The 13942-nt window shown below is 42.7% G+C and overlaps 1 pseudogene; it reads right to left on the reverse strand.

Annotated features, from left to right (window-relative positions):
• Window positions 1-8272: 8272 nt before the first annotated feature.
• Window positions 8273-12213, reverse strand: LOC144596229 (secreted phosphoprotein 24-like; annotated as a pseudogene).
• Between the last annotated feature and the right edge of the window lie 1729 nt (window positions 12214-13942).

Consider the following 13942-nt stretch of genomic DNA (forward strand, 5'->3'; position numbering starts at 1 on the left):
ATCAGTGACAGGCAAAACGCCTGGAAACAAATATGTGAATATTTCTCAATAATTTTATTTCAATTATTTAGAATTGAGTAAGTAGCAATTTCTCATGACATGCACGGCACAGCAGTGCATGTTCAGAAAGAAACTGAAAGCGTACTTTCTGCATAAGGAAGCTATCCTTCGGTTTGTTCAGTAGCAGCAGCAATCAGCAGCAGTAGCAGCAGCAATCAGCAGCAGTAGCAGCAGCAATCAGCAGCAGCAGCAGCACCAAGCTGTGTTGCTTGGGAAGTATTGTGTGGGGATAGTAAGGAGTAAGACCTGTGTGATCTCCTGGACAAGTTTCGATCGCCTAGCTTGGGGTCGGAGAGGAATTTCCCAGATTTTTTTTCCCCAAATTGGCCTGGGTTTTTTATACGGTTTTTCGCCTCTCCCAGGAGATCACTCAGTTCTTTTGGGTGGGCGGTTGGAGCGGTTGGAGCAGCGGCCGAGCGGTAACCGAGCACGGGGCTTTGTTTGGGGAGTATGAGTGCCAGGGCAGTTTATTGTTCTGGGTGTCGGATGTGGGGAATCTGGGAGTCTGATAGTCTTCCAGACATCCACATCTGCGCCAGGTGCGACGAGATGGGGCTCCTAAGGAACCGTATTAGGAACCTGGAGCGGCAGATTGATGACCTCCGTCTGGTCAGGGAGAGTGAGGAGGTTATAGATAGGAGTTACAGAGAGGTGGTCACTCCAAGACCACGGGAGGTAGACAAGTGGGTCACGGTTAGGGGGGGCAAGGAGCAGAGGCAGGGACTAGGGAGTACCCCGGTGGCTGTACACCTTGGAAATAAGTACTCCTGTTTAAGTACTGTTGGGGGGAACAGCCTACCTGGGGGCAACGACGGTGCCCGGGCCTCTGGTAAGGAGTCCGGCCCTGTTGCTCAGAAGGGTAGGGAAAGGAAGAGGAGAGCGATAGTAATAGGGGACTCTATAGTGAGGGGGTCAGATAGGCGATTCTGTGGACACAGTCGGGAGACCCGGATGGTGGTTTGCCTCCCTGGTGCTGGTGTCCAGGATGTGTCTGAGCGTGTCCAGGATATCCTGAAAGGGGAGGGAGAGGAGCCAGAGGTCGTGGTACATATAGGTACCAACAATATAGGTAGGATAAGGGAAGAGGTCCTGAAAGGAGAATTTAGGGGGCTAGGAAGAGAGTAAAAAAAAAGGACTTCCAAAGCAATAATCTCAGGCTTACTGCCTGTGCCACGCGATAGTGAGAATAGGAATGGAGTGAGGTGGAGGATAAATACGTGGCTGAGGAACTGGTGCAGGGAGCAGGGATTCAAGTTTCTGGATCATTGGGACCTCTTCTGGGGGAAGTATGACCTGTACAAAAAGGACGGGTTGCATCTGAACCTGAGGGGAACCAATATCCTGGCGGGGAGATTTGCTAAGGTAATTGTGGAGACTTTAAACTAGTACGGTTGGGGGGAGGGACTCAAACACAGATAGCTAATAGGCAGTGTGTGAGGCAGGAGGCAGAAAAGGGAAACACTCAGACCCAATATGTAGGAGAGAAAGAAGGGAAAAGAAATAAACTGAGAATAAGAAATGATGGGTCCCTTAAATGTGTATATTTTAATGCTAGGAACATTGTAAGAAAGGTGGATGAGCTTAGAGCCTGGATTGACATCTGGAAGTATGATGTTGTGGCGATCAGTGAAACATGGTTGCAGGAGGGTTGCGATTGGCAATTAAATATTCCAGGATTTCATTGTTTCAGATGTGATAGAATCGGAGGGGCAAGAGGTGGGGGTGTTGCATTGCTTGTCAGGGAGGATATCACAGCAGTGCTTTGGCAGGACAGACTAGAAGGCTCGATTAGGGAGGCTGTTTGGGTCGAACTCAGAAATGAGAAAGGTTTAGCAACACTTATAGGGGTGTATTATAGACACCCAAATAGGGAATGAGAATTGGAAGAGCAAATATGTAAGGAGATAGCAGATATTAGTAGTAAGCACAGAGTAGTGATTGTGGGTGATTTCAATTTTCCGTATATAGACTGGGAATCACATTCTGTTAAAGGGCTGGATGGTTTGGAGTTTGTAAAATGTGTGCAGGATAGTTTTTTGCAGCAATACGTAGAGGTGCCTACCAGAGAAGGGGCAGTGTTGGACCTCCTGTTAGGAAATGAGACGGGTCAGGTGACGGAGGTATGTGTTGAGGAGCACTTTGGGTCTAGTGATCACAATGCCATTAGTTTCAATATAATTATGGAGAAGGTCAAATCTGGACCAAGGGTTGAGATTTTGGATTGGAGAAAGGCTAATTTTGAGGAGATGAGAAAGGAGTGAAATGGAACTTTTTGTTTTATGAAAAGGATATAATAGAGAAATGGAGGATATTTAAAGGTGAAATTTTGAGAGTACAGAGTCTTTATGTCCCTGTTCGGTGGAAAGGAAAGAATATTAATTTGAAAGAGCCGTGGTTTTCCAGGGAAATTGGACACTTGGTTCGGAAAAAGAGGGAGATATACAATAAATATAAGCGGCAGGGAGTAAATGAGGTTCTTGAGGAATATAAAGAATGTAAAAGGAATCTTAAGAAGGAAATTAGAAAAACGAAAAAAAGATATGAGGCTGCTTTGGCAAGTAATGTAAAAGTAAACCCCAAGGGGTTCTACAGATATGTCAATAGCAAAAGGATAGTGAGGGATAAAATTGGTCCATTAGAGAGTCAGAGTGGACAGCTATGTGCTGAGCCGGAAGAAATGGGGGAGATATTAAACAATTTCTTTTCTTCAGCATTCACCGAGGAGAAGGATATTGAATTATGTGAGGTAAGTGAAACAAGTAGAGTAGTGATGGAAATTATGAGGATTAAAGAAGAGGAGGTACGGACACATTTGAAAAATATAAAAGTGGATAAGTCTCCAGGTCCTGATAGGATATTCCCTAGGACATTGAGGGAAGTTAGTGCATAAATAGCAGGGGCTATGACGGAAATATTTCAAACGTCATTAGAAACGGGGATGGTGCCGGAAGATTGGCGCATTGCGCATGTTGTGCCTTTGTTTAAAAAAGGTTCTAAAAGTAAACCTAGCAATTATAGACCTGTTAGTTTGACGTCTGTGGTGGGAAAATTAATGGAAAAGATACTTAGGGACAATATATATAATTATTTGGATAAACAAGGCCTGATTAGAAACAGTCAACATGGATTTGTGCCTGGAAGGTCATGTTTGTCTGAAGAAGGGTCTCGACCCGAAACGTCACCCATTCCTTCTCTCCCGAGATGCTGCCTGACCTGCTGAGTTACTCCAGCATTTTGTGAATAAATCGATTTGTACCAGCATCTGCAGTTATTTTCTTATAGGTCATGTTTGACTAATCTTCTTGAATTTTTTGAAGAGGTTACCAGGGAAATTGATAAGGGCAAGGCTGTGGATGTTGTCTATATGGACTTCAGTAAGGCATTTGACAAGGTTCCACATGGAAGGTTGATTAAGAAGGTTACATCGTTGGGTATTAATAGTGAGGTTGCAAGATGGATTCAACAATGGCTGAATGGGAGATACCAGAGGGTAATGGTTGACAATTGTATGTCAGGTTGGAGGCCAGTGTCTAGTGGAGTACCCCAAGGATCTGTGTTGGGTCCACTGTTGTTTGTCATTTACATTAATGATCTGGATGATGGTGTGGCAAATTGGATTAGTAAATATGCAGATGATACTAAGATAGGTAGTGTAGTTAATAATGAAGTAGAGTTTCAAAGTCTACAGAGAGACTTGGGCCTTTTGGAAGGGTGGGCTGAAAGATGGCAGATGGAGTTTAATGCTGATAAGTGTGAGGTGCTGCATTTTGGTAGGACAAATCAAAATAGGACGTACAGGGTAAATGGTAGGGAATTGAGGAATGCAGTGGAACAGAGGGATCTGGGAATAACTGTGCATTGTTCCCTGAAGGTGGAATCTCATGTGGATAGGGTGGTGAAGAAGGCGTTTGGTATGCTTGCCTTTATAAATCAGAGCATCGAGTATAGAAGTTGGGATGTAATGTTAAAATTGTACAGGGCATTGGTGAGGCCGAATCTGGAGTATGGTGTGCAGTTCTGGTCGCCAAATTATAGGAAGGATGTCGACAAAATGGAGAGGGTACAGAGGAGATTTACTAGAATGTTGCCTGGGTTTCAGCACTTAAGCTACAGAGAGAGGTTGAACAGGTTGGGTCTTTATTCTTTGGAGCGTAGAAGGTTGAGGGGGGACTTGATAGAGGTTTTTTAAATTTTGAGAGGGACGGACAGAGTTGACGTGGGTAGGCTTTTCCCTTTGAGAGTCGGGAAGATTCCAACAAGGGGACATAGCTTCAGAATTGAGGGGCAAAAATTTAGGGGTAACATGAGGGGTAACTTCTTTACTCTGAGGGTGGTGGCTGTATGGAATGGGCTTCCGGTGGAAGTGGTGGAGGCTGGCTCGATTTTATTATTTAAGAGTAAATTGGATAGGTATATGGATAAGAGGGGATTAGAGGGTTATGGTCTGAGTGCAGGTAGATGAGACTAGGTCAGGGAGAGTGGTCGGCGTGGACTGGTAGGGCCGAACGGGCCTGTTTCCGTGCTGTAGTTGTTATATGGTTAGATGGTTATCAATAGACAAGGTGAAGACTTGAGCTTGAACTGTCCATGCAAATTGTTCAGAGTCCACAATCGCAGCAACAGGGATGTAATGGGGCCCACAGGATGAAGTGTGGGATTTAGGAGTGGGTTGGTGGGGAGATGCCAACATGAATCACCTCTCAAACCACTGCCCGGCTCACCACTCAGCTAAATGGGAAGCAATGGTTTATTTAGTTTGTCTGTTTACATTTTGTTAATATTTTTAATTAATTTCCAAAATGTTTAAAACAAATCTACCACTTCACTGCTTACCGGAGGCAACTTACAGCGGCCAATTGATGCAACGACCTGCACATCTTTGGGAGGTGTGAGGAAACTGGAGCACCCAGGGGAACCGTAAGCAGTCACAGGGAAAACACACAAACTCCACACGGACAGAACCAGAAGTCAAGATTGAACTCGGATTACTGGAACTGTGAAGCAGCTGCTCTACAAGTTGAATCAGGAGCTAAAATTGGCATGTCACAAATGTAATGCTACGGTGGTTATGGAAGATTTCAACATGCAGGTAGACTGGGAAAATCAGGTTGGTAATGGACCCCAGGAAAGAGAGTTTGTGGAGTGTCTCCGAGATGGATTCTTAAAACAGCTTGTAATGGAGCCTACTAGGGAGAAGGCAATTCTGGATTTAGTGTTGTGTAATGAACCTGATCTGATAAGGGGACTCGAGGTAAAAGAGCCATTAGGAGGCAGTGATCACAATATGATAAGTTTTACTCTACAAATTGAGAGGGAGAAGGGAAAATCGGAAGTGTCAGTATTGCAGTATAGCAAAGGGGATTACAGAGGCATGAGGCAGGAGCTGGCCAGATTTGATTGGAAGGATGCCCTAGCAGGGAAGATGGTGGAACAGCAATGGCAGGTATTCCTGGAAATAATGCAGAAGTTACAGGATCAATTTATCCAAAAGAGGAGGAAAGATTTGAAGGGGAGTAAGAGGCACCCGTGGCTGACAAGGGAAGTCAAGGACAGCATAAAAATAAAAGAGAAGAAGTACAACAAAGCAAAGAAGAGCGGGAAGCCAGAGGATTGGGACTCTTTTAAAGAGCAACAGAAGATGACTAAGAAGGCAATATGGGGAGAAAAGATGTGGTACAAGGGTAAACTAGCCAATAATATAAAGGAGAATAGTAAAAGCTTCTTTAGGTATGTAAAGAGGAAAAAAATAGTCAAGGCAAATGTGGGTCCCTTGAAGACAGAAGCAGGGGAATATATATTATGGGGAACAAGGAAATGGCAGATGAGTTGAACCGGTACTTTGGATCTGTCTTCACTAAGGAAGATACAAGCAATCTCCCAGATGTTCTAGTGGCAAGAGATCCTAGGGTGACGGAGGAACTGAAATCCACATTAGGCAGGAAATGGTGTTGGGTAGACTGATGGGACTGAAGGCAGATAAATCCCCAGGGCCTGATGGTCTGCATCCCAAAGTACTTAAGGAGGTGGCGCTAGAAATTGTGGATGCATTGGTGATCATTTTCCAATGTTCTATAGATTCAGGATCGGTTCCTGTGGATTGGAGGGTAGCTAATGTTGTCCCACGTTTTAAGAAAGGAGGGAGAGAGAAAATGGGAAATTATAGACCAGTTAGTCTTACATCAGTGGTGGGGAAGATGCTGGAGTCAATTATAAAAGACGAAATTGCGGAGCATTTGGATAGCAGTAACAGGATCATTCCGAGTCAGCATGGATTTACGAAGGGGAAATCATGCTTGACTCATCTTCTGGAATTTTTTGAGGATGTAACTAGGAAAATGGACAAGGGAGAGCCGGTGGATGTGATGTTCCTGGACTTTCAGAAAGCCTTTGAGAAGGTCCCACATAGGAGATTAGTGCGCAAAATTAGAGCACATGGTTTTGGGGGTAGGGTACTGACATGGATAGAAAATTGGTTGACAGACAGAAAGCAAAGAGTGGGGATAAATGGGTCCCTTTCAGAATGGCAGGCAGTAACTAGTGGGGTACTGCAAGTCTCGGTGCTGGGACCGCAGCTATATACAATATACATTAATGACTTGGATGAAAGGATTAAAAGTACCATTAGCAAATTTGCAGATGATACAAAGCTGGGTGGTAGTCTGAACTGTGAGGAAGATGCTATGAGGTTGCAGGGTGACTTGGACAGGTTGTGTGAGTGGGCGGTTGCATGGCAGATACAGTTTAATGTGGATAAGTGTGAGGTTATCCACTTTGGTGGTAAGAATAGGAAGGCAGAGTATTATCTGAATGGTGTCAAGTTAGGAAAAGGGGACGTACAACGAGATCTGGGTGGCCTAGTGCATCAGTCACTGAAAGGAAGCATGCAGGTACAGAAGGCAGTGAAGAAAGCCAATGGAAAGTTGGCCTTCATAACAAGGGGAGTTGAGTATAGGAGCAAAGAGGTCCTTCTGCAGTTGTACAGGGCCCTAGTGAGACCGCACCTGGAGTACTGTGTGCAGTTTTGGTCTCCAAATTTGAGGAAGTATATTCTTGCTATTGAGGGCGTGCAGCGTAAATTTACTAGGTTAATTCCCGGAATGGCGGGACTGCCATATGTTGAAAGACTGGAGTGACTAGGCTTGTATACACTGGAATTTAGAAGGATGAGAAGGGATCTTATCGAAACGTATACGATTATTAAGGGGTTGGACACGTTAAAGGCAGGAAACATGTTCCCAATGTTGGGGAGTCCAGAACCAGGGGCCACAGTTTAAGAATAAGGGGTAGGCCATTTGGAACTGAGATGAGGAAAAACCTTTTTAGTCAGAGAGTTGTGAATCTGTGGAATTCTCTGCCTCAGAAGGCAGTGGAGGCCTTAAGGATAGCGGAGTCAGGGGGTATGGGGAGAAGGCAGGAACGGGTTACTGATTGAGAATGATCAGCCATGATCACATTGAATGGCGGTGCTGGCTCGAAGGGCTGAATGGCCTCCTCCTACACCTATTGTCTATTGTCTATTGTCTACCTGCTGCATTATTGTACATTGTTGAAGTATTCACCCACTGTGCACCCACTGAACAAGAGAGAAAACATTAAATCTGCAGTTTTGAGGTAAACACTCATTTCAATAATATCTAATCCCTAAATACACCCAACCCATTTCTCATTGCCCTCAAAATCTAAGCCTTTAAAAATGTAATTGTTGGAGACTTTAAAAAGCTGACATTAGATATGAATGGCAAACTACCCAAATGATTCAATCTTGCTGCAAGTGAAATAAGCTATCTAGGTTGCAGTGCCTGATGTTAATATAGAGCAGCAAGTAGTCCAACACATGAGGACTTTGCCAGATGGAGAAGGTCCCACATCAGGAGTTCCACCGGACAAGGGAGGGAATGGCTGACATGAGCACAATGACTGGATGAACCTCTGTAGATCAGTGACTTGCTGAACAAATTCCGGGAGGAAAACCGTGAATATTTCTTAATAATTTTATTTCGATCCACAATGTATTAAATAATAATAAACAGCAATAAAACAGAATATTTACAAACAGTAGAATCTCCCAGTTACAGTGATATGTACAGTCAGGAGCTCCAGGCCCCTGTCCTTGTATATGGGCAAGTACAGTACAGGTGACAGTCTTGTTTATTCTGAATGAGGTCTTCTTGTGTTCACACTGAGTTCAGACTCTCAGGAGTTTCATTCATGGTTAGTGTCTCCCTCTTGAGATCTCACTCCCTCGTTTGAAGACTCCTCCTGAGATAATTCTGTTGACTTGCTTTTCATCTGTTTAACAAGATAAATAATTACAATTTTAGAATCATGTCCAGACTCAAAGTTTAAATAATTTTAGTTTGTAAATGGATAACTGGAACCACTCAGAATTCCTGGTGTTGTAACTGCACAGTAAACACTTTACAAGCTGAGTTGCAGTAAAATATTCATATGCTGGGGCATTGAGATAAATTATTAATGTAATAGAGGTGAGTTCATCATCAGTTGGTCATGGCTGTGCTGACCTCCTCCTGCATCACACTCGCACTCTCCCAGACCAGCTAATTATACTCTGTTAAATCTTGACAATCTCTGGGATGCTCCCCTAATGAAGCTGGTTGTTATATGTCCACACACCAGGATTTTCCGCAAGGAGATTGCCTTTTCTAATTCTAGTTCAAAATTAAGTGAAGACCAAACTTACACAGGGTGAAGTTGGTAATCCTCAGCCTCTGAACAACCAGAAGCATTTGTGCAACGATATCCTCTCCCCATCTTTCTAATGAGTATGGGTAGTAATTTAATAAAGAGAAGCCTGACCAAGCTTCTTTATCTTAACAATAGATATGGATTCCCTGATTATACTTACATTGGAATTCTCCTCGATTGATGTCTCTTCTGAATTGTCTTGTATCTGTGTGAAAATATTGATATTTATATATTCAGTATTAAATAATAAAGACTGTGACGTAACCGCAGAACAAAACCTTTAATGAATGAATTATAAATGATGCCCCTTATATCAGGGCAAATCAGGATTTGGGAATCTGTGTTGGAGTGGAAAAGTCCTCACTAAAATTTTTGCATTCGCTCTGCTTAATGAAGCCTGGATAACATGAGGAATGGGGTCAGTGGTGCCAACTCAACAATCTCCCTCAGCCAAATTTCCCCAGGGGAGTCAAACAATATAATCCCTTTTGAACTGCATCGAGCTACAATAAATGACAGGCTCATCCTCTATTCTAACATAGTTCAACCCAAGGTATTAAACAATATCAGAGAGATCATTTGAAAAGGTTTCTGCTTATACTCACATTGTCTGGATCCTCGATTGATGTCTCTGTTGATTTGGATTTGTCCTGTTTGGAAATAACATTATATATTTAGTACAGAACAATAATTTATAATTTTGAAAATATATGAATTGCTATCGGACTTCTGAAACAATCACCTCTTTGTCTCCCATTTCCAGGAAGTGCTGCCACATAATCTGAACAAGGAAATTCATTGCACTCTGGTGTATTTGACAATAGACTCATTTGCATCTGCATTTACCTGCATGCACAAGCATTAAATATTGATTTCTAATGGAGTTCCAATTCATTGTAATGTTTCTGGTCATTACAGAGTTGTGGATCGGTACAAGTGGAGCAAGCTATTAGAAGGCAAATGATCTGTTGCCTTTGTTCCACGAGGGCTTGAGCACAAGAGTACTACAATTAAATGGAATCTTTGTCACAGACTCAAAGTAATGGTTAGATCAATAAGGATTGAGCTGAGGAAGAACCTCTTCACTGGGATGTGGACTTTGGATCTCTCATCCCAGAGAACTAAAGAGGCCACGTCCTCCCTTCTACTGTTTGGAACGGATATATTATGAGTTAAAATCTTTCCACCCCATTCTGACAGATCAGTCTCCATTCTACACCATAATATAGTTGAGAATCAAGAGATAACCATTCACAAATTTAACTTACATTTGAAGAATCTTCCAGTGAAGTTTCTTCTGACTTGCTTCCCACCTGTATGAAAGCATTAACATTTAGGAAACAAGCAGACGGCGGGTTTGATAAGTAACAAGCATTAATAGATTCTCCCAAATGCTAGACCAAGATGTTGCATAATAAATGAGGGATTGTTAATCCTACATTCCTGAGTATTGTTTCAATGAAAAAGTGTTGGACTGAGGAAGCTCAACTGAAAGTCTCACTCTCTACATTGGCCCAGTATTCAATAAAATGACTGGTAAATTAGCTGTGCAGAGTCAATTGATATTCCTGCGAAAGGTAGCACTGGCATCAATTGCCATCTGCTTAAATGAAGCTCTGGCTTCCATCCAGGAAGGATTTGTACTCACTGGTGTCTATTGGTGTCAGCCGAGGAGACACTGTTCCTGTAATTTTGTCTTGCTGATGCTAAGTTCATCTTGAGTGGATGACAGGCCCTTTATACACTGAACTTAAATATCAGAATCCCCTCCCACCACATCAGACTGTGACAATGGTTACTGATTGTGGATGATCAGCCACGATCAAAATGAATAGCGGTGCTGGCTTGAAGGGCCTAATAGCCTCCTCCTGCACCTATTTTCTATGTTTGTATGTTAACACGCTTTCTCACTCAACATTCTGAATGGAATAGTAAACACTTCATTGCTAAAAATTGAGATCAACAAGAGAAATCATCTCACAAAATACTGGTTAATACTCACACTTGAGGTTTCCTCTAATGATGTCTCATTTGATTTGCTTTGAGCCTGTGTGAAGAAATTTACATTTACATCTTAATAACAGGGCACCAATGAAATGTTTCTTAAACGATCTCATGTTCTAGAAATTCCACTGCCCTGAATTGTATAACTGTGCAGTTACCTCAATACTGGTTTCATTGGACTCTGTTGAGTCACTCTCGCTGTCAATGGTCTTCAGACCTTCACACTCCACATCAACGTCAGCCACCTTATCAGCAAAATATTCCACACTGCTTTTGCAAAACCCTTTCTCCTGTGAAAATAAAGCATAATGCATAGAAATTATTGACGAATCCAAACTCAACTGAATCAAAGTAATTAAAATAGAACTCAATTTATAGGCATTTGTTAAATATAACTTAGTGTGTATGGCCAATTCTATGATATAACCTACAAACATAGCGCTTTCTATTATGTTACTCATTACACACAAAAATTTGAATAATTTGCAATATAATTCTGGACTCACAGCAATGTTCTTAGGGTGAAAGGTGCAACTGGGATCATCAAATTCCTGTCCAGAATTCTTGGAGCAGACAGTTTCCTTCACGGAGAATGTTAAATCCACATTGTATGACAGCTTACCCGTGCGATAGGTCTGTTGAAAAGAAAATAATTTATTGATGTATTATTATATGTGCTGTTCTTACAATGATCTGATCAAGCTTAGATCTACGCAGGTCTTTTGTTCAGCAGATGATTACATTGGCGGTGCCAGTATTTTAACCCATAATGAGCAAGAGACTTAAATAGCCCAAAGGTAAAATTTCAACCTGAATTCCAAATCAATAGTCTAGTCTAGGAGATTCAAGATTTAAATACAGATTTGGGATTTAATTTCATTCATTGAAAACTGTGTGAAATAATATAGAGCACATATTTAGTAATTAAACACTCACGTTTAAAACTTATCTGAACAGACACATTATCTCATACTTGCTATCATACATTGTGAGGTTATATAACCCATCAGGCCTATTAAAGCACCCAGCAGAACAATCTCATTTGTGCTATTCCCCTTCTTTATAATCCCCTGCAACCATTCAACTGATTTTCATCCTTACAGGACATAGCGCGTGAAACGCAATTAAACCAGGGCACACTTACATTTGTTACACCTCTCCTGGTGATCGCACACAGGTTGGTGAACTCGGTGATTTCATTCAGCTTTGCAACTGAGGCTCTCAGAGCATCCTTGGTGCTTGGCACTCCTGCAGAGAGAGAAGGAAAGTTGTAGAAGATATTCAAACAAGCGTCGGTGAAGTATTTTTGCATGTTGGTGAATTATCACTGACTGGAACTCATTACCAGTAACTCATTGCTTTTTGAGGCCCTCCCTCTCCCCAGTATCTACCTGAGCAGTGGAGGATTTGCACGGCAGCGATGGCGAGGAGGAAGGATTTCATTTTGACTCGTGTGGGATCAGCCGGCTGGGTTCTCAGTAAAGTTGCTGCTTCTCCCTCTCGATCTGCCTTCACCTCGCTGTGTTCAGTCTTTATACCCTGCACCTCAACCACATTCATACACTGACTCATGTTTGTTTAACTTGGTAATCGGCGTCACCGGAACCAGATGAAAGGTGGGCTGTGATTATGGGCAGAGCTTCCTCCACGCAATGTCAGCAAACCAAAGGAGCTGGTCACGGACTTCAGAAAATGAGGTGGAGTACCCACCCCAGTCTAAGTCAATGGTGCTGAAGTGGAGATGATCAAGGGGTTCCAATTCTTTGGCATTGATATCACCAACAATTTGTTCTGAGCCAACCACATTGAAGCTACCGACAGGAAAGCACACCAATGCCTCTACTTCATACATTCACATGTTAAAGGGGCAGAATCAGGCTATTTTGTCCATCAATTCTACTTCCAATTTCAATCATGGCTGATTTATCTTTCCCATCAACCCCATTCTCCTGCCTTCTCCCTGAAACATCTGACCATATAACCATATAACCATATAACAACTTCAGCACGGAAACAGGCCCGTTCGGCCCTTCCAGTCCACGCCGACCACTCTCCCTGACCTAGTCTCATCTACCTGCACTCAGACCATAACCCTCTAATCCCCTCTTATCCATATACCTATCCAATTTACTCTTAAATAATAAAATCGAGCCAGCCTCCACCACTTCCACCGGAAGCCCATTCCATACAGCCACCACCCTCTGAGTAAAGAAGTTACCCCTCATGTTACCCCTAAACCTTTGTCCCTCAATTCTGAAGCTATGTCCCCTTGTTGGAATCTTCCCCACTCTCAAAGGGAAAAGCCTATCCACGTCAACTCTGTCCGTCCCTCTCAAAATTTTAAAAACCTCTATCAAGCCCCCCCTCAACCTTCTACGCTCCAAAGAATAAACACCCAACCCGTTCAACCTCTCTCTGTAGCTTAAGTGCTGAAACCCAGGCAACATTCTAGTAAATCTCCTCTGTACCCTCTCCATTTTGTCGACATCTTTCCTATAATTTGGCGACCAGAACTGCACACCATACTCCAGATTCGGCCTCACCAATGCCCTGTACAATTTTAACATTACATCCCAACTTCTATACTCGATGCTCTGATTTATAAAGGCAAGCATACCAAATGCCTTCTTCACCACCCTATCCACATGAGATTCCACCTTCAGGGAACAATGCACAGTTATTCCCAGATCCCTCTGTTCCACTGCATTCCTCAATTCCCTACCATTTACCCTGTACGTCCTATTTTGATTTGTCCTACCAAAATGCAGCACCTCACACTTATCAGCATTAAACTCCATCTGCCATCTTTCAGCCCACCCTTCCAAAAGGCCAAAGTCTCTCTGTAGACTTTGAAACTCTACTTCTGACACCTTCACTAATCAAGAATCTGCCAAACTCCTTAAAAATATCCTCCTCAGCTATCTGTGGCAAAGAATTTCACAGATGCACCTTACTCTGACTAAAGAAATTCCTCCTCATCTCCTTTCTAAAGCTACGCCCTCTGATCCTAGACTCTCCCACAAGTGGAAACATCCTCTCCACATTTACTCTATCCAGGCTTTTCACTATACTGTAGGTTTCAATGAGATCGCCCAACAACGCCCGACATTCACCATATTTCAAATAAACTTTACTAATATCTACTTACTGTATGCACTGTGGAAAGCATGGT

This window comes from Rhinoraja longicauda, chromosome 8 (assembly GCF_053455715.1).
Source record: "Rhinoraja longicauda isolate Sanriku21f chromosome 8, sRhiLon1.1, whole genome shotgun sequence".
NCBI classification, from domain to species: Eukaryota; Metazoa; Chordata; class Chondrichthyes; order Rajiformes; family Arhynchobatidae; genus Rhinoraja; species Rhinoraja longicauda.